Source organism: Periplaneta americana, chromosome 9 (genome assembly GCF_040183065.1).
Source record: "Periplaneta americana isolate PAMFEO1 chromosome 9, P.americana_PAMFEO1_priV1, whole genome shotgun sequence".
NCBI classification, from domain to species: domain Eukaryota; kingdom Metazoa; phylum Arthropoda; class Insecta; order Blattodea; family Blattidae; genus Periplaneta; species Periplaneta americana.
This window is the reverse complement of record NC_091125.1, coordinates 8,988,172-9,016,080: the sequence shown is the minus strand read 5'-3', so window position 1 is coordinate 9,016,080 and position 27,909 is coordinate 8,988,172. Positions and strand designations below refer to the sequence as shown.

At 35.9% G+C, this 27,909-nt stretch overlaps 1 protein-coding gene across 3 annotated transcripts in view; it reads left to right on the top strand.

Annotated features, from left to right (window-relative positions):
• The first annotated feature begins 450 nt into the window (after window positions 1-450).
• Cht6 (Chitinase 6) overlaps window positions 451-27,909 on the top strand; it is a 572,389-nt gene continuing 544,930 nt past the window's right edge. For all 3 annotated transcript variants that reach the window (XM_069834392.1, XM_069834390.1, XM_069834391.1), the window contains exon 1: window positions 451-586. The gene's annotated coding sequence lies outside the window, so the exon portion shown is untranslated. The remainder of the gene's footprint in view (window positions 587-27,909) is intronic.

The window sequence follows — 27,909 nt, the reverse complement described above, 5'->3', positions numbered from 1 at the left end:
AGAAAATATGAGGGAGATCTGGGGCATATTAGTGGAATGAACGAGTTAAGCGGGAGTACTTCTAGAAAAGTTCTCTAAAAGTCTGCCACAAATTCCATCACGACCATGCTGGGAATCGAACCAGCGCGCATTACCACTGAGTTACAGAAGCGGCTTAATAAATTCTTTGTGTGTGCGGTATAGGACCTTGAATGCAAACAATTCTCCTTCGTGAAATGACGACCGTCACTAATCTTACAGTACATACTCATAATTAGCAATGGGGGATAATAAATCCATGTTTTAAAACAGGGAGACTAATAAAATTAACTGGTTTAAAATTTGCTCTAAACAGCGGACTGTGTTCTGCAATCCATCCCCAAATAACCTTTGGAGTTGATAGAACGCCCTACATCGTGATCCCGTAAAGAATGCACCACACCTTGAGACTTAGTGGGAGAAAATAAAGAGGGGGGAATGGGTGTCGACGATTTCTCCAACTCCTTACCTTCTCTTTCCACTGCAGAGTGGAGATGCAGTGACTGTGAGTGAGTTCAGCGTTGTAGTGCTGTACTGTTGTGAGGAGCTTAGCAGTAGAGCTGCAAACGTGAGTACTCGAGCGAGTGCATGTGGTCATTTCTTGCTACTTCTCATTGTTCAGTAATCGAGTACAAACCAAAGTAGACATAAACTTCAGTGAAGTTGCTCGTCTTTACATACAACTTACGAATATAGTGTCGTGTTATAATAGACACGTAAGAGTGTAACAATAGTCCTATCAATAGATTTGTTTTTAAACCATCTCAATTTCGCATTTGAAATTAAGGTATAACGAAACATGTAATTTGTTTATTGCTACAATAATGTTGATAGCTAAAGTTTATTTTCAGCTCATGAGCGTTGGAAGTGATTAGAAATAGTGATGGTGATTATGATGATGATATAATAATAATAATAATAATAATAATAATAATAATAATAATAATAATATAATGTTGTATTGTCAGGATACCAATATCTAATACCTTTTTCTGATCTGGCTGTGGCGTGTGATGGGAAAGTTCAACACACGCAATGTCTTGTATTGTTTCTTCTTCGTTACCTAAAATCTTTTAAACCAACTCCTTTCTCTGCTTTAGTTTATATTTCTCAGATCGCATCTGTATTCACGTTGACGGTCTGTCACAGTGATTTGAAGTATTGTCATTAATAGGCTACTTTGTTTTAAATTATAATTTTCAAATTTCACATTAAGTACAGACACGGGCTTTAGTTTGGGACTGTAGAGTTTTCGTCTCTCATAAATTTCATTTCTAATAATTGGGACTGGTCAAAGTCATTTTCAGTGAAATGTAATAATCATAATCTAGCTCCAGTTTAGGATTAAAATTGTTCCTTTTGTTGTATTCCCTCCATTTTCTAAACCATGACGGTGAGAAATTACAATTATGAAATCTATGAAGAAATATCCCCAGCTTTTTGTTATCAGGGTTGCTGATATTAGGCCTATTAGAACAACCAAAAGCACTACAAGAAGGCATATTGAATTCATAATAATTCCGACTGAATGAAGTTAAACTCACGGTAACAAAAACATTCTGAATTACTGCATTCGCGCACGTACATATTATGCAATACAAGCAGTAATGGTATATGCCCTTAAATCTGTCAGTAGAAATACAGTAAATCTATTAATATATATAATATATAATTAATGGCAAACCTGGACTATCGGCTCAACAATGTCACGCAAACACTTCTACATCTGATTGTAAGAGAACGCGGCGGAAGGAGAATGGAATTAAGCCATTATTGAATATGTTTAATCGGAAACTAATTTACTAGAGGTAATAAGTTATTTTGTGTTGTGTTCTCATTTAATAATTAATTAATTAAGTGCATTTATTGGTACAAAATTATACAAACTCATGTACACAAGGTCCTTCTCACGAGCCTGTATGGCCTTTCGTTCTAAAGAAAACAAAAGAATACTACTAATAATAAAATAGTGAAACAACAAATTATTATTATTACTACCGTTATCATTAATTATCACAATTACAACTAATCTAATTTCATACCAAATTTCACAAAAATAATAAAAATAAAATAAAATGAAAGGAAAAAGAATACAGTGAAACATATAATAGGCTATATAAACAGTTAAATTCAATTCCTTATTGAAATTGCAATAAATAATCCAAGTAATAAATATAAATGTAAGACATAAAAAACATATATACGCGCAATAAAAAGCAAATAGACAAAAAAAAACAATAAATAAAAAAAAAACAATATACCTTAATTACCTTATTCGCTCAGTGTTGATACTACTCATTGCAACACTAATTAATAACTCTTCCCCTTATTTCTCGGCCCCCTCCCCCTCGGCCAGTTCCACCCTCAGCTGTCGAACTTTTGTCATCAATTTTTCCACATACTCACAGAATTTAGCGTTATTTAATATATCGTATGTTGCCAAGTGCCCCCTGCTAGATGTAGTGAAGGACTCTAATCTGAGTTCGGCTCTTATGAGATGTAATTTGTTTTATTCAGTAATAACCTATGTTTATTAAGCTTCCTCTCCACTTCAGAATTCAATTCTTATATTCATCATTCTCGCTTAAGATCGTGGACAAAACCTTATGCCTTACAGATTAGATTAGGTGGAGAAAAGAATTGACTTGTTTTAAAATTTCGTACTTATTGCTCTGAGGAAATTTATACCTACGATAGCCGTGGTGAAAATGCGTCTCGCGAGCATACCGTGGCTCGCAAAGATAGCTGTGCATTTCTCTTGCTTCCTATCTCCCTCAACCCTCACCCTCTCTCTCACTGGAGTCAAACTCCGTTCCATTTGTATTTGTCTCTGACCTGCGAGTGGCGTCGTCTCAATGTCTCTCTCGAAACTATGTACCTCTATAAAAACGGATGTTTGAAGTAGGATGGGAGGACGCATTTTTTGCTGCCAATATGATGAGAACATTAAATGTATGATTTGTTCACAAGTGTTACGAGGAAAACGGTTGTATAACATAAAACGGCATTATACTACATATCACTCATGAAAAATTAAAAGGTTAAGTGTTGTTGTTATTATTATTATTATTATTATTATTATTATTATTATTATTATTATTATTATCTCTGTACGTCGATCCTTTTTCAGCAGGTGTACGAATAATGCGTTTATATCTTCTATTTAACTCGCAGATTTACAATGTGAAGTTAAATGAAAGCTAGATGTAAGGACTTGACAAATGTTGAACTTTTCAAATCTTTGCCAAAAAATAAATATCCGAAGTTTCGTTCTTTCGCTTGCTCTGTTGAAGCCATGTTCACTACAACTTACGTTTGTGAAAAATTATTTTCAACAATTAAAAGAGTAAAAACCTAATTTAGACTACGACTGACAGACAATACCTTCGTGATCAACTACGACTGGTAGTAAGTGACATTATTCCTGATTTTGAAACTCTGTCGCAGAGACATTTTGTAGACAGTTAATAGGTTGTGATAATGTGTCCTATGTTTTCTTGTTCATTTCTTTCTTCGTTGTATGTACTAAACATTAGTTTGTAGTCTTATACTGTATAAAATTATATTTCAGCGCTTGACGTAAGGAAAATGAAAATTCGTTAATAAGTCAGACAGTTGCTTCACTTCCCCTTCGGGTGTCCACCCCCTTCCACAGGTGCTATGCATGTTGCAGTTACACAGTGGCTCGGCGCACGATGACATTTTCGCCACGGCTGACCTACGATATCCATTAGCATTATGCCAAAATTTAAAGTTATGCTGTCTGAAATTTTATGTAATTTTTGTACTCAAACCCATCAAGCGAAGTTTGTCATCTGTAAGTGGCAGTGCGATCAGAGAATTTAAAAATGTTTTTGAAATTTTTTTCTCTCTAGTAATTTAATCTTTACTTACGTATAGTAAATTATATAATGCTAGGGTAACCGTATAGCATTGCGTCGTACCTTATGTAATTAATTACTCTGGCTTCTTTAGAAGTTTGAGATTTCATCACTTACTCTAATTTTAATCCGACTGTTTATAAATAAATTCTGGAATAGTCCAATTAAACATTTTAATATTTTAGATTTTAATTTTTAGAATTGAATTATTTTTCAAAATTATTTATTTCATTGGCTTCAAATGCTTTAAAACGACGAAGTTATATTTAAATATATTACTTATTACGTATATTCATGGTTTTATTGCTTAAATGAGTTGATAATGGAGGGTCCGTATCTATTTCTTATGAATCATGCTTTCTCTTTAATACAAAAGTTATTTTTACTCGGATATCTTCAGCTACACGGAATTAACTCTGTACGCTGGCGTTGACTGCGGTGAAACATAAGAGAGCTATTTAAACAAAATAAATACATAATTAAAGGTTTTTGGAATAATAATAATAATAATAATAATAATAATAATAATAATAATAAGAGCAATAATAATAATTCCATACAATACACTACACGAACACTTACACATCCACTCACCCTAGTAGAAGAAATAACTCTCAACAGATACACATCATGTACCGCTTGACCGGCCGAAGTGGTGTGCAACTAGAAAATGTGTCACAGTCCTGCCACGTAAAGTGAATTGGGTAGGCATTGGATACATACAATAATAATAATAATAATAATAATAATAATAATATGTACAAAAATATACTTGGACTTCTCCAGATGGATTGACACATATCAAATAGATCACATCTTAATAGATAAACGAAGACATACTAGTATCGTAGACATTCGATCATTCAGGAGGGAAGATTGCAATTCTGACCATTATTTGGTAATTGGAGAATTAAGAGAAAGACTATTAGTAGCCAAGCGAGTAGAGCAACAAGTTAATATTAGGAATTGAATATTCCAAATTTAAAGGACGGGGAAACTAAGCAACATTAAGTCCAAATTTCAAATATATTGCCGTTTTACGAAGTTCCGACGAAGTTGAGGAAGAGTTAGATGTTAATAACGTGTGGGAAAATATCCAAGATAACGTCAAAATTGCAGCTGAGCAGAGCATAGGTTATTATGAAACTAAGAAAAAGAAGCCGTGGTTTATTGAAGATTGGTCCATTATGGTAGAAAGAAGGAAACAAGCAAAATTGAAATTCTTACAGGACCCAGTTGAGGCAAATAGGCCTAGAGATAATTATTTCAATGAAAGACGGGAAGTAAGTCGTACACTTAGGCATAAAAGGAGAGATTACTTGGAGGAAAAACTGAATGAGATAAAAACAAATAGTAAGAATAAAAAACATTAGAGATTTATATAAGTGCTTAAAGGAATTTAAAACAGGATATCAATCAAGGGTATACATGATCAAGGTAGAGAACGGTGAATTGCTTGGAGGCTATCATTCAATCCTGAACAGATGGAAGAACTATTTTGGGCAACTACTAAATGTACGTAGGCCAAATAGAAATGAACGCGACGAAATTCGCATACAAACTTCTGAGCCATTTATACCCGAACCCACACTTTCAGAAGTCGAAATTGCGATAGAAAAGCCGAGAAAGTACAAGTCTCCAGGTATCGATGAAATTCCAGCAGAATTAATGCAAGAGGGTGAGAGCGTATTGTCTAGCTAAATTTATAAGCATGTACTTGCTATTTGGGAAAAGGAATATGTATCAGAACAGTGGAAAGAGTCCATTTTATTGTACCTGTTTTTAAGAAGAGACATAAGACTAACTGTAGTAATTTTCGAAGAATATCACTTTTGTTGATGTCGTACAAAATTATGTTCAATATTCTGTTTGAGAAGATTAACTGCATATGTAGACGAAATTATTGGGGATCATCAGTGTGAATTTAGGAGTAATCGACTATTGACCAAATTTTTTGTATTCGACAGATATTGGAGAAAGAATGGGATAAGGATACAGTACATCAGTTATTCCTAGATTCCATAAAGGCATATGACTCGGTTAACAGGGAAGTTTTATGATATTCATATTGAATTTTGTATTCCTAAGAAACTAGTTCGATTAATTAAAATGTGTCTCGTGAAACGTACAGCAGAGTTAGTATAGACCATTTTCTGTCGGATGCTTTTCCAATTCACTGCTGGCTAAAGCAAGGAGATGCAATACCACCTTTAATTTTTAACTTTTCTCTAGAATGTGCCATTACGAAAGTTCAGGATAACAGAGAGGATTTGCATTGAACGGGTTACATCACTACTTGTCTATGCGGATGATGTGAATATGTTAGGAGAAAATCCACAAACTGTTAGGAACAACAGGGGGATTTTACTGAAGCAAGTAAGGAGATAGGTTTGGAAGTAAATCTCGAAGAGACAAAGTATATGATTATGTCTCGTGACGAGAATATAGAACGAAATGGAAATACAGAAATTGAAAATTTATCCTTCGAAAAAGTGGAAAAATTCAAATATCTTGAAGCAAGAGTAACGAATACAAATGACACTCGGGAGGATATTAAACGCACAATAAAATAATATGGGCAATGCGTGTTATTATTAGGTTGAGAAGCTTTTGTCATCCAGTCTGCTGGTAATAAACCTGAAAGTTGGAATTTATAATACAGTTATATTGCTGGTTGTTCTATATGATTGTGAAATTTGGACTCTCACTTTGAAAGAGAAACAGACGTTAAAGGTGTTTGAGAATAAGGCTCTTAAGAAAATGTTTGGTGCTAAGAGGGATGAAGTTACAGAAGAAGAGAGAAAGTTACACGTCACAGAACTGCACCTGGCATAATTAAGAACATTAAATTTAGATGTTTGAGATGGGCAGGGCATGTAGCACGTATGGGCGAATCCAGAAGTGCATGTAGAATATTAATTGGAAGGCCGGAGGGAAAAAGGCCTCCTTTGGGGAGGCCGAGAAGTAGATGGAAGGATAATATTAAAATAGATTTGAGGGAGGTGGGATATGATGGTAGAGACTGGATTAATCTTGCTCAGGATAGGGACAGATGGCAGGTTTATGTGAGGGCGGCAATGAACTCCGGGTTCCTTAAAAGCCATAAGTAAGTAAATAAGAATAATAATGATGATGATGATAATAATAACAATAATAATAATAATAATAATAATAATAATAATAATAATGAAATGTTTTGACTGTTTTCTTTAATTTCTTGCTTACGATGATGGTTTAGCATTATGTATTTTTTAAACGTTGCATTATAGAGAAGATAATGGTTGCTTTTAGTCTCATGCTATACTTAAACGATAAATTATATCACTGGTCAACAGTGATTTTGTTAAATGTACTATTTATATTGTTCTTCACCTGTTGATTCCTAAAACGAAGTCAGAATTTTTCTGCCACCTTCCATTTTATTTTGTAATTTTAGAAAAATTGATTTATTTTTATTGCTATATACAGTCCTTAATATGCTACTGGAAAGAAAGTATTTCAAACAAGTTTCACAACCCATGTTTTCTTTGACCTAATTTTAAGTGTGGTAAAAGTATCTTATAAAGTGAAACATAGGCCTACCTCGAAATACAGTGAAAATCAGAAACAATTTTTGTTACGTTTGTGGTTAATTAACTTTGAAAGCACACAAGTGAGTTTTACTACACTAGTTAAAAGAGATTTCGGATGTTCTTTTGATTGCAAAATAGATGAGGACAGGAAGTGGGCTCCTAAAATCTGTTGTGCTCCATGTAATTCTATTAGCCTAACTAGTTGGCTAAAAGGATCCCGTGACATGCCTTTTCTAGTTGCAATTATATGCCGGGAACCTAAGTAACATTGAACAGACTGTTACTTTCTAGCAACCACAGATCAGAAGATTACAGAGAATTTGTCAGCGAGCTTATTCAGAACTATAACGTGATGGAGTGTAATATGTTTCTCAAAATAATTTATTGGATTCCCAACTTTTTTTTCTTTTTTCAAAACCTTCAGATAGCGGGCGACGAACATGGGAGCGTTTTCATCAGAATTTTTCTGAAACGGAAAGGCGCTAACAGGAAAAGTGAAGCCCAAATATTCTATCAGAATACTGCTGGACACTCAAAAGAGATGTTTCTCAAGCCAAGAATAGCCTAAAAATCTATTTCACATACATTTTAGGTAAATAAATATGATTTTATGTTGGCCTAAAATGTTACTAGAATCAATACTAGAAAAGTCTGAAGTACATTTCGTATCATTACTCAAAATTTTGAAAACAGATCTGAAATCAGCACGAAAAACGCGATAAGAATCACCCATTCTTTATCCTTTAACAAACAAATGTTTAATTTTGTTGACCATATTATTATTCTTTGTACGGAGGAGGGACTGGAAGGCTAGCCCGCATTCTCGAATAGGCTTATTGTGCCTTACGGCCTGTTTATTGAGGGTTGATTGTGATTTTTTTTTGTAGATATTGTTACTTAGCTATGTGGGGCCATCTGACGATTGTGCCATGTAGACTCAAGGGTCTCATGAAAGTGCCTTTTCATTCACCTTCCGAAAGCGTACTGCGATTTCTCAGAATAATTCCAGCTGTTCTCCAGTGACAAAACATCACGGCGTACTGTGTTAATATTGAAATTATGATGAATATTGACATTGAGAGTGACTATCGGATGATGTAGGCAATTAGAAAAGAAAGAACCCTTAGAAAAACCCTCAGGAACCTTGGCTTTGTCCACCACAAATAGAACTCCTCCATCAACGAAATTCGAACCCGAATCCTTAGTCATCGTAGGTCAATTCTCTCCCAAATGAGTAACTAAACAGTTATTTATTACTTTTTAAAATGTATTTATTTTGTTTAACATTAATAATAATAGTAATAATCCGTGGCGCTACAGTCCAGGAGAGGCCAAGACCGACCAGCCGGCTGCTGGCTTCACGGCCACATGCCGTAAGCAGAGGTGGACAATCATCCAACCAGAATGAAGGTAACGTGTGGTTAACACGATGAGCCCCCCAGCCGTTATAGCGGGTTTGCTTAACCGGATTTCGCTATCTCTCGTAGCTCCCCAAGTGCATCACGATGCTGGGTAGGCACCGATCCCATACACTGGCCGAAACTTCATGATAAAATTTCTTCCCCCATAAGGACTCGAACTTGCACGCATTCCGTAACGCTAGTCCCAGGCAGGATGCCTTAGACCAAGACGCCACGGCGCGGGACTTAATTAACATTATTGGTAATTTCTTCATCGTTACTCTCATTGTTAAGTTATATAGTTTATTAGGGTCTTCTTTGTGTTCTATAAGAAATTTCTTTTAAATTTGAGATTGTTATAAGTTTTTTTATTTCAGAAAAGTAATTTTTATTGTATAGGTACTTGGTTCTTTTAGCCGATATTGGGTAAGTAGGAAGCTTGTTTCAATAATAATAATATCGAAATTAGATGAAGATTTAAGCCACCAAATGATGAAATCATCAGATAACAAAATAAAAGTAGTCATGGAAGAAAATAAACAGAAAAAAAGATGACTGAAAATCGTGTTATATTGGCCAGGACACAATTAAATTGAGACAGATATCTGAGGAAGCAACATAGTCTGTATTGAGATTCTATGTAGGCATTTTGGAAGAACTACAAGAATCACGAAAATCGCCCTCGAGAACCGCTTGAACTCGCAGACCGTACTTTTGAACAGAAAGAATGTGGCAAACAAATAAACATAAGGTAGCTTATATATTTCATACTTGTATAAGCCTGATGCTTGCAGAGTGATGAATTGACGAGAAAATCCTGTGTGATCTAATGAACCTGTTTTACTGGCTTTGTGTGAGAGTAAAACTCTACCTCTAGGCTTACGCTATTTGTAATGAATCTCACAACCTCGCGGGCTCTTTGTTTAGAACATGTTTGCGCTTGGAACGTTTACAATATCGACATGGAATTTGTCGACCACTTTCTCCGTTGATACAAAATAACCTTGTGAGTTGATAGAGCGTAGCATGAGTGCATCGTAGCAGGAAGGAAAGTCTCGAAGTGTTTACCAGTGACAGCACAGACTCTTGTTTGTGGATATAATAGCATATTTTAATGATTTCTTTCATGCATTAAGACTGATCTCGCGATCCCCACAGTCGTTTCCATTTCATTTTATTTGTTTATTTTATACCACAGACCTTACATCATCATCATTATGACTTTGAGATGTGGGACAACTCAAAAGTTATACAGAAATATACAATACATAGCAAACAGTTTAATTAACTTTACAAGTATAAACAATTAATCATTTGAGGTCAAAGTAAGAGTGCGGATAAATTTTGTTAATTCTATTCTGAACCTTTTCTCATGTCACTAAAGAACTTTAAGGAAAATAGACAATGCTCTGATGACCGTAATACATGAATAGTGAACTCCCTTTTCATATGTCACTAACAGATTGTAGATGAAGGCCTGATTTGTATCTTGTACAAAAAAAGAATGTTTCGATTAGTCCTAAATCTATCTTGGTTTTTGGCAAAAAAAAAATCATCAGGGGAAGAATTTACTCATAAGCAGAGTGCTGCGTAGGGTACCGAAACGCATTGAAAGTTACGATCGCATGGACCACTGTGTTGTGTAGATCGAGGGGAATGGGAGATTGAGAGTGCAGCTACTCCTTGTTTCAACATGTAAACATTCAATCACAATAGGGCACAAAATAAATGTTCACGTTACATATATAATATAGACAGTGCATTTCTAGTACAAGTAATTGTCTAACATTACATGTCTCAATTTACATTATACTGTACAAGTTTTAACAATATATCGTAAAATAATCATTTGTGTGTGAGCAGAAAAAAATATACAGTACTTACATAAAATACATTTTTTCACAATTCAATGTCCGAATTACAAGGTACGTTCAAAACGTATCAAAAGAAAAGTATCTCCTACTTTCACTCAAAATAACTTTTTGAAGAAACGCTAAAGGGATATTGACATGTACCAACATTATACACATTTCGATTAAATTCTTTTTCATGTTTTATGTCTGATTTTGATGTTGAAAGCCAGTTTTGACTGTATAATTAAATATTTTTAATGTACAGTTATCCTGAAAAAGAATGAGACGATTCTTGGTCGTCGGAAGTTAAAGTTCTACAGCGCGGTTCACTCGATATCGACGTAGGGATACATAACATGACAGATAGTACAAGAATTGTTACAAGGACCACAACAAGGACAAGGACCAGAATAAGGATCACGAAGAAGACTGCCATTTAAGGCCAGGATTTCACAACATAGCTCGAGTCCCAAAATATCATTGCTTCACTGTACCGAATGGCAAATGCCTGCTAAGGGATCTACATTCTGGACTGCTGCTATCACTGTCTTGTCTCGGTAGCTCATATAGTAGCGTGCCGGTTCCATTGTATAACCGAAACGTCTCGTGTTCGATCCCAGGTAAAACTTTTTTTTTATTGAGGTGTAATTAATTTGTTCAGAGTTCCTCGACTGTCTAATTTGTCGAAAAATATGGAATAATTTATGCCCAATTTCTGGGTCTTACAAGTGGGCTGAACCTCGTCAAAAAAAAATAAATCTTACTTGGAAGTTAAAAGTATTCTTCCTCAAACAAAAATCATAAGAAACAAAAAGAGACCTGTTAACTTAAAATCTTGTCCACATGCCATCAGCTTCTATTACAGCTCTAAGTCGATCCGGCATGGATGTCACGAGATTGTGGAATAAGTTATGATCCCCGGCGAGATCTTCCCAGGTGTCAACAACTTGATCCCACAATTCGTCTCGATTTCGAGGGCGTCGGTGGGCATAGGTGGCTATCCTTCTCTTTTTCAATTCCGCCCATAAATTTTCGATGACATTCAAATCAGGTGACTTCGGAGGCCAATTAATGATTTCGATCTCGGGTCTCCTTTGAAACCATCTTTGAATGCTTGCAGCATAGTGCACGGGATGGTTATCCTGCTGGAACAGCAATGTTCCTTCGGGAAAACGTTCTCGGGCGGAGGGAAGGAATATATTTTCCAGAATGTGCTCGTAAGTTTCCGCATTAAACCGGCCATCGATGCGTTCTATAACGCCAGGTCCATCGTAAGACATCCACCCCCAACACGATATGCTAAAGCGCCCCGATCTTTCACGTCGGTGCACATAGCGCTGATCATGTCGGAGACCATCCTCACGATAGACACGGACAGGACCTTCGTAATCACTCGAGATGGTTGTTTCGTCGGAGAAAATTACATTTCTCCAATCGAAATCCACTCGATTGGTAGCGAAGGCAAGACGGTCGACAGCTTGTGCTTCCCCCAATATTTCCATTTGCGCAGCCCTCCGGCTCCTAATACCGCGGTTCCTCAACCTGCTGATCACAGTCTGTGAAGAGCCGGGAAAGTTAGATGCTGCTCTTATTTCGTTAGCAGTCAGATAGGGGTCCTGTCGAACTGTCTCGAATAAAAGAGCATCCTCTTCCAATGAAGAAATCCGCGGACGCCCAGGAATAGGGCGATTTTCGACCTCCCCAAAATTTTGGTAACGATGAACCCATCTCGCGGCTGTACTTCCAGGAACACCGACCAAACGGCCAGCAGATCTAGCCCCATATCCAGCCTCAACTAGAGCTATAACTCGCTGTCTCATGTCACGTCGGTTCGCCATTACGATGAGAAATGAGAGATGACGATAATACTTTAGTGTAGACAATGACTATTTAACATGATACAGAATTATTGAAATAAGAGGCATCTTGCATAGTAAGAGTTAATAAATCAACCCTAAATTAAATATCTAAAGAAAAGGATATAACAGGAAGTCCAATTGTTGCGAAACTAATCAAATTAAATCTAATTACATTAAATAAACAAACCCCAAGTTATGACACCACATTGCTACAACTAAATTGTATGTTATTAACATAAGCATTGAATAGGTCCGTGGTTGTGCGTTGGACGACAAAACCAATCATCGAAAATTCGAATCTTGCCGAGGAATGTAACTTCTTGCTTTTTATAATGTAAATCAGACTTATAACTACAATCATTCATATTTCTTATTTATGAATATTTATAGCCAACATTGAATTTGTAAAGAAAAGACTTTAGAAATCTCATATGGAATTTGTGATCTGTAGTGACATAAACATAGATTATCTCTCGGAACTTTTCCGTAAAAGTAAATTAAATTCACTCCTTGAAACTGGAAACCTTATTCGTAGGGTCATTTTCCCATAGCATACAAGCTGAAGTAACACAGCCATTGATAAACGTTTTGTACACAGAATTAGACTGAATTCCTATTCGACAGAACCTATAATCAATGGCTTTCTGACCATGATAAACAAATCCTATGTGTTTCCAATGTCACTGAACAATTTCAAAATATTAATTTAAAAACTAAGAAAGGATCGTAATTGCTGTATCTAGTGATTATTTACATTTATGTCTACAAAATGAATCTTGAAAAAACATATATGATACTGGTACTACTGATATTAAGAGTAAATATATTGAATTTTTCACTTAATTTCATAATCACTTCAGTGGATGTTCTCCACTCAATGTTGTGAAAAAATTCAAAAGTTAAAACATGTAGATAACGCAGGGACTTCAAAATCTCATGTATTAAAAAGGAGAATCTATATGTAATGAGTTGCAATGTAATGATCTTCATGTTCTTAAATACTGCAAGAAGTACAGTGTAATTTATCAAAAATTATGACAGAGGGAAATAGAATATATTTGAGTAGAAAAGTACAAAATTCAGATAATGGAATTAAACCTATTCATAATATTATTAAATTTAAACTTGTAGATATCCTAAGAAAGAAAATATTTTTTCATTAAAACCAATGATTATAAAGTAGAGGATCCCAAATCTATTGCAAATTCTTTTAACGTATTATAGTATATAGTACAGAAATATTATTGACAACTTAAACATTCAAGATTTTGCAAAAGATACTGCAATTGGTTACTTAACAGATGTATTTAATAATTATTATTAATATATGTAATTAGTCAATAACTGCAACAGTGCTTATACATTCAATCATAACATGAATAAAATTGAATGCAAACACGTAGATAAAATAGTTAAAATTAACTGCAGGGGTGAGAATGAAATAATCCAAAGCCATACTTTTAACAAAAATTGTTTTTTGCGAGTGCATTTCTTACACATATGGGAAAGCTATTAATAAATCATTGTAATAATTACTCAACAAATGACATAGCCTAAGGACTCTAAACCTTTGTAAAAGTTTGTCTATTATTATATATTTTTTAAATTTCATTTTAATTGTTAGTTTTTAATATATATGCATTTACATTGTATATATGTGTGTGTATAAATGCATTCATTAGATTAACGTTTATAATATTATAACTTGTAATTTTGTATTGTTTGCGATCATTAACACTTAATCTCAGGACTTTGTAAAACTATATTTCAACGTGACTTAGCTATTTCAACGTTATTTAGACAAAAAAAAATTGTTGTGTAGACTAAGAATCGAACTCGCACTCTTCTACACAACACGCAGAAGTCTTACCGTCTGAGCTATGGAAACGGCATGAAAGCTTTCCTTTCTGTGCGGAGTGTCGATCTAGTCATGAAGGTCCATTGTCGATTTAACTACACGATTTATGTATATATTTATCTTTTATTTACGTAATATTATCATATTTTTTGCAGTTTTTTAATTGAATTTCGGAACGATGCTAGTAACAAACCAAATAGCCTGAATTTAAGTAACTCAATATTCGTTATCTTGTGTATCGGTGCTCTGGTCTCCGATCATGCGCAGTGTCTTACATCTGAAACTTAGGAATATTCAATCGTCTCATCCTTTTCCAGGGAAACTGTACCTTTTGGTATTACACTGTTTTTCGAAGAATCGAGTTCTGTCTGTACTTATACTTTTTAACAATTTGCAAAATTCAGTGCGTTTTTCCTTTAATAAGAAAATATTCCTTTCCGAACTTCTCTATAAGTTCGTTCTGAAGGAAACGCTTGATGTTCATAATTTTCGACATGTTCTTCAGTAGTGTGAATTATAAAACAGCTAAATTAACAATAACACAAATATGCATGTGAAAATAATCAAATAAATAAATGAAAAGAAATAAAACATACTTGTTTACTCACAGGATCTCAATTACGTGTGGTGATTGCAAGGATCTACACCAAGCAGAAATAGAAAGGCAGTAATGTAATTTCTTACGAAACCAACTGTACTCACAGTCCCATCCCACCCCATGAGTCATGACGTCATGCATACTCCGTGCATTCCAAACTTCAGTCTCGCGAATTGGTGACCCTAGGCCGCAATCAGCTCATAATATATGGGCAATATTTCTAAATTTTGTAAAATCATTATTATTATTATTATTATTATTATTATTATTATTGTTTATTGATCTTAAAGTTTAATAAGCAAGGCCTCTGATATAAAGTATACGGTTTTCCTATTGGCAAAAACTGTAATAAACCCAGGTAGAAGAGAAAAGGAAATGTTTGTAACTTTGTCTTGAGATTAAAGTTTTGTAAACTACATGGGATCTGAAAGAATCTAATAATAAGGCCAGTCATCAGGCTGCTGAACTCACACTTTAAATAAACTTACAATTACAATTGTACAGAATATGTAGGTGACAGAATTACTTACTAATAACTAATGACTCAGCAAAACCGGTCCTTTAGCACGCTAACACCGCGTGCATAAGAAGAGATGAACTCCCGATGTTTGTGCCGCTGGAATACGGAACATGATGTAACAGAGACGAGGTTAGAAAATGAGCGAAACTTAAACATTCATCATGTGGAAGTTTTTGTTTCCTGATCTTACGGGCCCGGCTCACATCATCATTTGACTCTGTTTATTTTCTCATGAGTTGCTGCGTTTCATCTGTAGACCACGTACAGTACTTTCATTTTAAATCGACATGTGATTATGCCGGTGGCAGCGGGTTCCATCTCGAACACTTTGAATATTCATTAATTCGTAGTGTTCTGCCTAAGGACAGGTCTTTCACTCCAAACTCAGCATTCTCCAGTCTTTCCTATTTTCTGTCTTCCTCTTAGTCTCTACATATGATCCATAAACCTTAATGTCGTCAATCATTTATGATAGATATTTCTGTCACGAACTCTTCTCACGTTCACCATTCCTTCCAGTGCAGCCTTCATAATGCAGTTTCTTTACAGCCAGTGACCCAGCCAATTCCTTTTTCTCTTCCTGATCAGTTTCAGCATCATTCTTTCTTCACCCACTTTTTCCAACACAGCTTCGTTTCTTATTCTGTCTGTCCATTTCACTCGCTCCATTCTTCTCCATATCCACATTTCAATTGCTTCTAGTTGCTTCTCTTCACTTCGTCGTGATGTCCATGTTTCTGTCCCATACAATGCTACACTCCACACAAAGTACTTCACTAGTCTCTTCCTTAGTCCTTTTTTGGATGTCCGCAGAAGATGCTTCTTTTTCTATTAAAAGCTTTCTTTGTCATTGCTATCCTTCTTTTGACTTCCTGGCAGCAGCTCATGTTACTGCTTGTACTACACCCCAAGTATTTGAAGCTATCTGCTTGTTCTACTGCCTCATTTAGAATTCACAAGTTTACCTTCTTCAGTTTTCTTCCTATGACCATGGTCCTCGCCTTGTTGGCATTTATCTTCATCCCATACTGCTCACAGCTGTCATTTAACTCTAGTAGCATTTCCATTAGTACCGTCTCCTCTTCTGCTGACAACGCCATACCATTAGCACTTTATTTTTCTTTCTCCTACTATCACTCCTCCTATGTTCTGAAAATAGTTCTTCACTGAATCGTCCAAGCAGATGTGCAACAAGGTAAGTGATAAAGTGCATTCTTGATGTACTCCTTCCGCTATTTCCCTTCCTTCTGACATTTCTTCTCAAATTTATTTCAGCTACACTTACATTTTGTAATATCTATCTTCACTTTCACTGTTTCATATGAATAGCCTCCTCTCTTTCCAATCCACATCAATTTTCTTTAGAATCCCCATCAGTTTATTCCTATCCACTGTGTCAAACGCCTTTTCTAGGTCCACAAATACTATATACACTTTCGCCGATCGTTCGTAGCAGTCCAGTCCCATTTCTCGTATCTTTTCCCTTCCTGAAGACAAACTGCTCTTCCTCCAATTATTCTTCCATCTTGGAATATAAAGTCGATTCAATATTCGTAGAGAATCTTCTCTAAGTGTGATATCACGTTCATAGACCTGAACTAGTTACATTTATTGGCATTATTATTCTTCGGTATTGGAAGCAACACTGTCTCCGTAAAATCTTGAAGCCATTCGCGTTTCTCATATATCTCGTTGCATAATGATGACAGAATTTTCTTCTTGTTTTCTCCCAAGCATTTCACGAATTCACTGGGGATTCCATCGACTCCTGTTGCTTTCCCAATCTTCAGTGCTAGTTCAACTTCTTCCCTTAAAACTGAAAATCATTCTTCGTCTTCTAATAAGGCTGCTTCGTCTTCTACACCCAAGTCATCTGGACGATGCCCTGTCTCATATAACTCTTCTACATATTTCGTCCATCTGTTCAATATTCCTGGTTTGTCAGTTAGTTGATTTCCGATTTCGTTCTCTTATCAACCACATAGGTTTGCTGTTCTTATAGATGTGAAATGCAAACATATTAATTTTACTTCGCGGTACATTAAATTATATCTTCCTTTTCTATCTAGATCCTCCATTTCTTTATACTTCTTTTTGATCTAGTTTTCCTTTGGCTTATCAGTTTTTCTTCTTAATTCTTGTGAAGTTTCCTGAATTTTCTTCTACTTCTTCTGTTTTGATATTTTTCCATTTTCTCCAATATTTTCCCTGTGACCCAAGACTTCTTCATTCTCACACTTTCTGTGTATCCTATTGTTTCTTCTGCTGTTGTCTGTACACAGCTTTTTAGATGAGTCCAGTACTCATTACTATTCTCAGGTGTAGATTCTAATTTAGCGGCTTTATCTTCAAAATTTGCTTAAAACATAAGTCCCATTGAGAGACAGTAAAGCTGGATGGTCCATGTCATAGGTGTACTGCACTTAGAAGAAACATATGCTTATTTCTGAATGAGAGAGCTCCAGCGAACGTACTAATCTTTTCTCGCCCCATAGAAAACTCCAAACAATAATTATCATCTTCTCCTATTAGGTTTATGCGAAATTTCACCGACTCTGTGTGAACTCCTGCAATTTAAATTCTTATAAAACATAATGATGATGAAAATAATGATGATAATAATAATAATAATAATAATAATAATAATATACTAATAATAGATCTTCTCATAGGTACAAGTAATTTCGGTTTATTAAATTTGGTGTTTTATAAGATTTCACGGATTTTCTCTAGTTGGGAAATGAAATTTACATGACGCTAAGGTTATTATTGCATATTGTAAGCATACGACAGTCGTCAATTGTTAATACAAAAATATGAAATGTAGGTGGTAAAATTTGAGGTTAGAGTCCTTCTAAAGCACTATTGGAAACAAGATTATAAAGCTGCTGCAGCTGCTCAAAGACTATGTGAAGTTGACAGTAAAGGTATCGATAGTGAGTGCGTAGCACAATGATTATTCTAGCGTTTCAATAATGCAGAAGGAGGCATTAAAGATTTACAACGTCCTGGAAGACCTAAAGTATGGAATATTGAGAATACACGGAGAGTTTTGAAAGAAAAAGAAAGCACTTGCAGGTTGTCAGAAGAAATTGGTGATTCAAAAGATATAATACATAGCCACATTAAGATGCTTAGAAGATCATATAAAAGTTGAAGATCTGTGCATTATAATTGACACATGAACAGATTCAACAAAGAGTGAATATTCGTTTTAAGTTTAACAATAATCCTATAGATGATAAATTTATCATTAGAATCGTCACATGTGATACAAATGGATAATTACCGCCACCTTGACAACTCAAAATAGTGGCTCTATCCACGTAAGTCTACCAAAGTCGTCATTAAAAAAAAATCTGTTCTGCCTCAAAGTAACGTTATGTGTTTGGTGCAATTTTGAATGTGTAATTCACTGGGAGTTTGTCCAAAAGGAATCTTTTTACTCAAAAGATAGAATGAATGAGTTGAAGTTTTGAGTATTTCAGTGTTTTCTTTTCACAAATTATTATATCAGAGAAATAGTTTATTAGTCGCTGCTCTAGAGTTTTTGAAGCATTCAGGTCCAATTGCTGTTGAAACTGTATTACAATTTATAAATAAAGTTTGGAACTCAACAATGCCTGTATCTTGGAAGAAGTCCATAATAATTCCAAAGCACGCAGATAACATAGATAATTATAAACCCACATCACTGACGAATATTTTAGCTAATAGTATAGAGTGAATGGTTAGTTCTCGTTTGACTTGATATTTAGAAACAACAAACCATTTGACATCAAACCGAACAGGATTCCGAAAGTTTAGTTCAAAACTCACCACATCTTAAATTTATCACAGGACGTGAAAGACGCAGTGGGTAACAGAAAAACGACTTTGGCTCTTTTTGTGGACTTAAAAAGGTGCTTACGATAACATATGGAAAGCCAAATTATTAGATAAGTTAACATCGTTAAGAATTTCTGGAAGAATGCTACACTGGATTTGTGTCTTCACACACCAAATATTTTGTGCAAGAAAAATAAAAACTACACTAAGTGAATACAGACAAACAAGAAAAAGGAATTCCACAAGGTGCTGTGATAAGCCCATATTCATTTAACTCTCTTAGTGTCGACCCCCTTTGTGTAGTATTATGTGAAAAATACCAAGTAAATTTACACAAGTGAACCGTTCCACTAAACCTTCCTTTATGCTCTTAGCACAAGACAACAGAGGTCTTTGTCGTCTGGAGAATAACAGAAAAATGGAAACTATATCACTATTAGATCGTGATCGGCGCTTCTAGCAAAATTATGAAATGTCGATTCACTCAAAGGGTTAATGTTACGTATGATCAACTTAACTATATGATGATGGATGAGTGGAACGGAGAAGAATTCTCTCCGGCACCGGAATTTGAACCCGCGTTTTCAGCTCTACGTGCTGACGCTCTATCCATTAAGACACACCGGATTCCCATTCCGATGTCTGATTGAATCCTCTCAGTTTAAGTTCCACTTCTTGGGCTCCCACTATTGATCTACCCTCATGCACTGCGTCATAGATGTATGACAGTGGCACAGTGTCCACGTTGTGCAGAGGTGCACTCGTTATGAGTGACTAAGTGGCCGGGATCCGACGAAATAAGCGCCGTCTTAAATCACTGATTATTTTTCGCATATCATATATTATTACGATGTACCGAAGTACATATGATATTTCCGTACAGATATTCTGCGTCATCATATGATGATGGATGAGTGGAACGGAGAAAAATTCTCTCCGGCACCGGGATTTGAACCCGGGTTTTCAGCTCTACGTGCTGACGCCCTATCCACTAAGACACACCGGATTCCCATCCCGATGTTGGATTGAATCCTTTCAGTTTAAGTTCCACCTCTTGGGTTCCCTCTAGTGACCTACACTCATGCACTGTGTCATATCTATCTCCTTTCATCCCTTGGGCAAGTCCATGTGTATCTTCTTCGTTTATGTTGTTGGAATAATGTATTTCCAACAATCATTCCAATTCTTTTACAGAAATTCACCAAATATTTTCCTCTATCGTTTCTTTTTCCCAATCCGTATTTTCCAACTGTTCTTCAATGTTTTCCTCTTATAACTGCGTTCCAGTCGCTCTTTAGGATTAGGCTTGCTCCCTTCTTCTCCTTCTCAACTAGCTCTTCTATCTTGTCATAGCTTTCTTCCACTTCCTCGTTTGTTAATCCACTATGTGGCATATAAACTTGCATTAGCACTACGTCCATTTACTTCCCTTGTTTTCTCACCATTATCATCCGGCCATCTACATCACTTTATCTTTCACACGAGGTCCTATTAATACACCGACACCATGACCTCCTTTGCACTCACCATTTGAATAAAACAACCTAAATTCATCTCTCACCAACTCACCACTATTTTCCCACCTAACTTCTGATATTCCCATCACATCCACTTTGTTTCTTCTTATTTCTTCCTTCAAGTTTTCCAACTTACCTGCTTGCAGAAGAGTCCTTACATTCAACGTTCCGATTATCAATCTTCTTTTCTTCCCTCTGTTGGATTGCTTCATAATGTGTCCTTCCCCAGCATCCCCCTCCCGGACATCCGAATGAGGGGAATATTTTACCGTGGAAAGATTCATCAAGCCAGTTTGCAGTTTTTCTTGAGAAAGATAAATGCAGTAGCTTCTTGTTGCTTTGCGCACACCACTCTCACTTTCACATCTTAAAAAGATCCCAGGGGGCCCCTGCGTGGAAGTGAGAAGAGTGGATTTGACTGATTAGACTCTCCGGACTTTACCGAAATTCACCACAAGAGTTAAATATGAGTTGTATCAAGGTTTTTGAGCCGATCAGAGATCGGGAAGCCCCAATTAGCCTTTGCCCCCCTGCGAAATATAGCTAGACCAACCAAGTTATGCAATGAAACAAGAGTTGGTGGGGAAAAAATTCATGTGAAACGTAACAGAACGGACAATATTAACTGGAAAAACGAAAGGAGAAGATGTTTTTATCCCACTTATCCCTACGATAACCAGTGACGTGCCTTTCGATCTTAAGCAAATGCAGTTTCCAGTGGAACTAGCATTCGTAATGACTAGGAGTATAATAAACGTAATCAAATATAAGAATTGTGACTTCCTTGCAGACATTCATTCAATCCTGAACAGATAGAAAAACTATTTTGGACAACTACTAAATATACATAGGCCAAATAGAAATGATCAGGAAGAACTTCAAATACAAATTCCTAAACCATTTATATCCGAACCCACACTTTCTGAAGTGGAAATTGCGATAGAAAATCTGAAAAAGTACAAGTCTCCGGTGTCGATCAAATTCCAGCAGAATTAATACAAGAGGGTGAAAGCGCAATATCTAGCGAAATTTATAACTTTGTACTTGCTATTTGGGAAAAGGAAATTGTACCACAACAATATAAAGAGTCCATCATTATACCTACTTTGAGAAGAAAAAGAGGACTTACAGTAGTAACTTTCGAGGAATATCACTTTTGTTGACATCGTACAAATGTCCAATATTCCTTTGAGAAAATTAACTCCATACGTAGATGAAATTATTGAGGATCATCAATGTGGTTTTAGGCGTAATAGTTTGACTATTGATAAGATTTTTTGTATTGCACAAATATTCTAGAAAAAATGGGACTACATGAGCACAGTACATCAGTTTCAGGAAACTTGTTTGATTATAATTGAAATGTGTCTCACTGAAACGTACAGCAGAGTCCGTATAGGCCAGTTTCTGTCTGATGCTTTTCCAATTCACTGCGAGCTAAAGCAAGAACGTGGACTATGGCCTTTAGGTTTTAACTTTGTTCTACGATATGCAATTAGAAAAGTCAAGAAAAACAGAAACGGTTTGGAATTGAACGGGTTACAGCAGCTGATTGTTTATGTGGATGACGTGAATATGTTAGGAGGAAGTTCCCAAACGATTAAGGTAAACACGAAAATTTTACTTAAAGCAAGTAAGGATATAGGCTTGAAAGTAAATCCCAAAAAGACAAAGTATATGATTATGTATCGTGACTAGAGCATAGTACAAAATGGAAATATAAAAATTGGAGATTTTTCTTTGAAGAAGTGGAAACATTCAAATATCTTTCAGTCTCCGTTCAAAAAAGCTAAAAGTTAGAATTTATAAAACAGTTATAACTTAGTTTGCGCCAATACGAACAGTATTTAAATTCTCGCACTGATACTGTGCGTGTACTTATCGTATCCAGGGTGAAATTTGTTTATCTGAGCTCATTGTTGTGTTGTTATTACATAATATAGTGAAGATTTGCTAAAATGGTTCTCACAACAGAGGAGAAAGTGTTTATTTTGGAGCATTATTTCCTGTCACACGTAGTGGGGCGTCAGAATTGACTAAGCTTGCGCCACGTGAAAGAGCAGTACCAATAACGATTTAACAATGCGGCTCCAAATAAGACAATGTTGGCTATCGTCGAGAAGTTTCGTCGTACAGGATCAGTTTTATGTCGCCTTGCATGTTATAATGACATCTTGATTTTCAGAGTATGTTTGAATTTCGGTACTCTGTATGACCGGAACAAAGGCTAAGGGTGTTTGAGAACAAGGTACTTAGAAAAATATTTGGGGTTAAGAGGGATGAAATAACAGGAGAATGGAGAAAGTTACACAACGCAGAACTGCACACATTGTATTCTTCAGCTGACATAATAAAATTAGGAACATTAAATCCAGACGTCTTAGATGGGCACGGCCACAGTCGACTATAATAGAAGGTCGGAAGGCTCAACTTGGCAACACTGTGTCGTGTACTCATGTCAGTCATACTTCTGTCATACTTCACCAACAGAACCAAAGAGTTTTGAAGTTACTATCGAAAGAGAACAGTTAAAAAGTTAATCATACGTCGTCCAAGGAGTCAGTACAATACATTACTTATTATGGATAGATATATACGAGTACATTTTGCAATAAAGTAAAGTTATCGTTTTATATAGCTTTAAAATTTTGAATGAAGTCAACTCGTAAAAAAATTGCTGCATTTTAATGCAAGGATTCGTCAGGGATATATCATGTTTTCATTATTTTTCTCGTTGTTTCCCACATGCTGTAGTTGTATATTATTTTATAAAAATATTCCATTATACTATGTAAAAAAATTGAAACATGTAAAATTCATGGGCGTGTATATTAACACATTTTGTAACATTGTACTTTGTTTAGGTATAGGACTACGTTGGCTATCAGCCAGAATTAATGGATTAATCTAGTTAGGCTAGGCCAACTTTTTCAAACTTCAATAATGTCAATTTATAAAAAGTCGCTGTAGAAAATTTACAAGGAGTCATGTCTTTACTACTATTAGATATTTTTAACTTATTTCCAACATCTATATGGCAGTTCTGTAATTATTGTTTATGAAAACATTATTCCATTACATTACGTGCAATACTCAAACACATACTGTACAATTGCTAGAGTGGTTTGCTGGCAGCTGTGATATCATTTCTTGTATTTGACTACGTTCATAATGAGTGAAAGAATTTTCTGAGCAAGTTCAACATATTTCAACCCACATTGGCATACATTATTTACATTTACAAAGCCAGTTTTTGAGAGTAACTTCAACAATTTTTTTGATTTGCATATTTCCACATCGATGAATTAGAGTGCAGTAGACAATTGTTGCAATGTAAAGTTAAAAATATGAAGATGATGATAATAATAATAATAATAATAATAATAATAATTATTATTATTATTATAATAATAATGGTTTTATTTAACGTGGCAGAGTTAAAGTCATAGGGCCTTCTCTAGCGCTGAAAGAGTAAGTCCTCTCGATTCAAAGTGTCAAAATAAATATCTTGATTTTGGTTTCTTTCACTACCAAATAATAAATACAAAGAGAACAGTGAAACTTTTAGGGTACCTTGAAATAGGCATAATCTGATATGCTCAGAACTAAAAAAAAAATCAGGGTCTTGGCTACCTCTAAAAATGGGCTTTACATCTAATATTCCATTTCTTTCGGTTATATATCTTCTGCTGCTTCAAAGGTTTCTGAGGACCATTTTATAAATCCATACTTGGTTGATTTTATGTCTGAACTTTAAAAGAAAAAGTCAGCATAAATTGTAGATACTCTTCAATACGCAAAACCAAGGATTAAATAGTATACCACGTGTTTCTTCAATCGCGCTCTTGAGAAGACTGATGACTGACTCGCATGTTGCCAAGTTTCTGCCTTCCAACTTTCTACTATAGTTGATCATGGCAGGGCATGTAGCACGTATGGACGATTCCAGAAATGCATATAGAGTGTTAGTTGGAAGGCTGGAGGGAAAAAGACCTTTGGGGAGCCCGAGACGTACATGGGAGGATGATATTAAAAGTGATTTGGATATGATGGTAGAGACTGGATTAATGTTCCTCAGGATAGGGACCAATGGCGGGCTTATTTTAGGGCGGAAATGAACCTCCGAATTCTCTAAAAGCCTTTTGTGAACTGTACGAGTAGGCTGTAATAAAATAAAGGGAAAGGACTGCCGCTCAAAGTTGTAGGTATTAATAAAGGAACTCCATGTTTTCCACATTGTCAACTATGTAGCTTTCTCTCGAGCTGGCATATATATATATGGTGTTTAAAAAATGCGGGGCATAATTTCAGGTATGTATTTCCCACATGTAGACAATCAAAATAGTTCATTACAACATGTGTCCGGAAATGCTTTATTTCTAAGTTATGGCCTTCACAACATAGAAATTCACCGGAACGTTTTTCTTTCCGCAGGTCGTTGCCGTCAAAGGAGACATTAAGAGGGCACTCTGACAGTTCATTCCGAGGCGAAGGTTACATTCAGTGTTGTGTAGGCGTTAGACTGTGCGACATGTATTCAAATCAAGAGCTGGCAGAGATCACTTCATGTACGGTAAGGCGGACGGCAATGCTGCGCTGGCTCGTCGTTTGTACCAGGAGAGGTACCCACAGCGACAATGTCCAGATCGGAAGACATTTGTACGTCTCCATTACCGTCTGTGCGAGTATGGAAAATTTAACTCTCCTGGTTTGGGAAGGGGACGACCAAGATCTACAACTCCAGAAGTAGGCTGCAGGAGGAGATTCTGGAGGCTGTGAACATGACACCTCTATCAGCACACGAAGGGTAGCGTTGCAAGTCAATGTTCCTCATACGACTGTCTGGAGACTGTTGAAAGATTGTCAATTGTATCCTTATCATTTGCAACGTGTACAGGCCCTGTCACCAGCAGATTACCCTGCACGAATTAGGTTCTGTCAGTGGTTCTTGCAGCAGTGTGGTGTAAATCCGAACTTTCCTGCTTTAGTATTATTTACAGATGAAGCACAGTTCACACGAGATGGCATAACAAATTTCCACAATCAGCATGTATGGGCGTATGAAAACCCACGTGCAACTGTTCCATCTCATCACCAGGTGCGGTTCTCCCTCAACATGTGGGCCTGTATCATTGGTGATCGATTAGTTGGACCCCATGTACTTGTAAACAGACTTATGGGGCAGGCGTACACAAACTCCCTGGAAAACACCATACCTCATGTTTTAGAAGACACTCCACTGATCAATCGTCAACACATTCACTTCTTGCATGATGGTGCTACTGCACACTTCAGTCGTACGGCTCGCCGGTACTTGGATCGAAGGTTTCCTGATCGATGGATAGGTAGAGGTGGCCCAATTGCTTGGCCTCCACGCTCACCTGATCTGAACCCTCTCGATTTCTACTTGTGGGGCCATTTAAAATCATTGGTATATTCGTCTCCGGTGCCTGATTTGGAATCCCTTCGGAATCGAATTGTGGCATGTTCTGAGGACATACGCAATACTCCTGGAGATTGGGATCGTGTTCGCAGGTCAATGAGACCTCGATGTGAGGTCTGTATTCAAGCAGGAGGTGGACATTTTGAACATTTTCTGTAATGATAACGACCTGCGGAAAGAAAAACGTTCCGGTGAATTTCAATGTTGTGAAGGCCATAACTCGGAAATGAAGCATTTCCGGACACATGTTGTAATGAACTATTTTGATTGTCTACATGTGGGAAATACATACCTGAAATTATGCCCCGTATTTTAAACACCCTGTATATATATATATGCAATAGAGGGGAAAACAAATAATTTTACGCATATATAAATGCATTTTGATGATACTTTTGCCATGATGCTATGAGAATATACCTGCACCCACTGAAAAATAGTAGTGTATTAATTATAAAATGTGACATGAAAGATAATGATAGCCTATTTTGTCCCTTTAAGGGCAATGGCCTCCTTCTAGAGGGAAAGCTCTATATTTTGTAACGCGGTGAAGTAATCCGCGTTAGTAGTTGTACTTGATTTATTTCTTTAAAACCATTTTCGTTCATATTCATAAATGTGTAAATGCCAAATTATATAAATATACACTTAGGATAGTATATACCGTATATCATTATTTTGCCAATGTAGTACGTTAAGCCTAAAGGAAAGGATAATTTCTGTAATATATTATACGTCTGAAAAAGATTATGTTGTATCTGTATTCTGTATAAAAATTATATAATTAATATGTTCTCAAGTCTTGAGGTGTCATTTTTCAAGTCATATTATATAAACTGATATTAGCGGGCATAGAGTGGTCGACTGGTGAAAAATTCTCCAATACAAATTATATATATATATATATATATATATATATATATATATATATATAATATTGATTGATTGGTACGACCGATATAGGTGTAAATTTTAGCTCAACCTGACACCCCAAGGGAGTCAGATTGGGAACAAGGAAATTTCCATTTATCGTCGCTGTCTTTGAAGGACAAGTGAAAGCACACATAGCCATGAAATTACGTGGAATGTATGTCAACTTAACTTCAGAACAATGTAGAACCACAGTCTACTATATACAGTGACGAAGCTTGGGGTGATTTTTTGCAAATCTCGCGGTAGTTGCTAGCCGCTTGGAGCGCTGTGAGTACTAGGAACAATAGACTGTGCCACAGCCATCGTGATCTAATACCGGCCGTAAGGCAGACCATGTAACTCGCTTAACCCGATCACGAAGGTCGGCGTTTCAACCATATAAATTAGTTGGAATGCATAAACATTAACATATGTTTCTCTAAAATGTAGTGTAATTCCATTAATAAAATTTAAAACAATGATTATGAGACACTTCAGACAGTTAAGATGTAATATTATTTATTATGTGAAAATTACGTTGTTCATATGTGTAATACCTGCCTTTATTTCGATTAAATATTGCGAAATTCTTGTACATTCATTTATGCACGATTCAATAATTTTCAATTGCACCGCACGGATATTTAGAT